Raw genomic sequence first — 1,750 nt, 5'->3', positions numbered from 1 at the left:
GTCGTCAGCCACGGTCAGCCACAAGCATTAGTACGAACATTTCACTGATGCCACCGTCGCAATTTCGATGTTCCGGAGTTTTCTTTTATGCGGGAACTTTCAGGAGCATCCGCTGACAATCTTCCGTATCCACAACCTTCTTTACTTACGCAGATACACAGAAAAAATATGATTGCATATTTGATCACTTTCCCTCGCCGGTTCGACCCTTGGCCAACCTCCAACATCTGAACTCTTTCGCTTTGACAAACAGTTTTCAGTCTCACTCTTTCTCTGGCGTCACTAAGGAACGGTGCATAAAAATCATATATTGATGAAAATTTGGCAGCATTTATCTATTCCTCGAAGAAACGAACGTTCTCACAGCATTTTATTGTCAATAAACTATTGCAAAGTACTACCTTTCTAGATGTTATCTCACTCGTCACTAACCCGATCAAAACGCGTCATATCAAGATGAAAATACCCTTTATTTTAGCGCGTCGTCGCGTGCGAAAGGCCAAACGTCCCCACGAGACTCTACCTTGGAGAGAGTCGTGGCAAGGACTCGTTGCAAGGGCGTCTGCGACGGCGTGCTGACGCGGGGGTCACTCCCAGGGCTCCCTCGCCAGACGCCGCGACTCACGTGGCGGCGGGGGGCCTGTGCGTGCGCGACGACAGCTCCCTTGCAACTGAGAGAGAGCGTGAGACGCTCAGTCTTGGCGGAGTCTTCGCTGCCCCGCGTGTCTTGCTGGCTGCCGGCGCCGGGAGAGAGGCGGCGGGCGTGGGGGAAGGGACCGACTCACGTTTTCGACTCAGAGTTTTTATTTTGGTGATGGCGGCGTCTGTGACCTTGTTGCTCGCATCTCGTTAAGGCGGTGTTGGCTTACACAACGCTGCGATTTTTTTCTTTCTTTCCACTTGTTGCAGATATCACTTTCATTTTTCACGTCTTCGGCTGGCTCTCGCTGTGTCTCTTTCTCTCTATCTGATCTCAAGAAGTAGAGTGGGATTTTTATGATGCTTTTATTGTTATTCCCTTCATCTGCACTATGCTCCTGATCTGAATATGAACGCCTGATAACACAAACAAAGCCAGAATAAACATATCCAAGGCGAAAGTTGATTTGTTTTCTCTGACAGACTTTGCATATCCATTTCTTTTATTCTTGGAGTCATTGAAAAGGGAAATCCCTCGCCAGACGAGTACAAAATACCTGTTCATATTCGCTCCGGTCCGTTCTTCTCACCCTGGCAGGTCGTCCCGAGGGAGTGGCCAGGGAACGACCCTTCTCGAGCTTTTTGTTATATTTTAGGTTATGAAAGGTTTACGCTGAAATAAAGTCTAGGGTTATGTGCTACAGGAGACCTAGATACTAGTTCTCTTTATACATTCTAAAAATAAGTGGGTGTTAATTGAGAAGTATGTAACTAGATTATATGGGATTTTATAGTAAAAGGAAATAACAACGATAAGAAAAAAGATAGCATGCGTATATTAATATCCTTAAAATCCTCACCCTACATCGCACCCTTCAACATATGAGAAAAATGATATAAACTTCAAAGTATAAAACCGTACGAAAAGCCGTTTTTTTCCCAAAAAATAAAAGTATTCCCTTTGCATTATCATGACCCATGGCATCTATCTAGAGCTTCAGGATATCATTTTTACTCCCAAGCTCTGAGATTTTTTTTCATGGGGAGGAATGTCCCATAAGCAAATTACATGCCATTTTACTTGTCTTCTCTACTTGTTTAAATGGTTACT

This window comes from Penaeus monodon, chromosome 32, assembly GCF_015228065.2.
Source record: "Penaeus monodon isolate SGIC_2016 chromosome 32, NSTDA_Pmon_1, whole genome shotgun sequence".
In the NCBI taxonomy this organism is placed as follows: Eukaryota; Metazoa; Arthropoda; class Malacostraca; order Decapoda; family Penaeidae; genus Penaeus; species Penaeus monodon.
Note: the sequence above shows the minus strand (reverse complement) of the source record.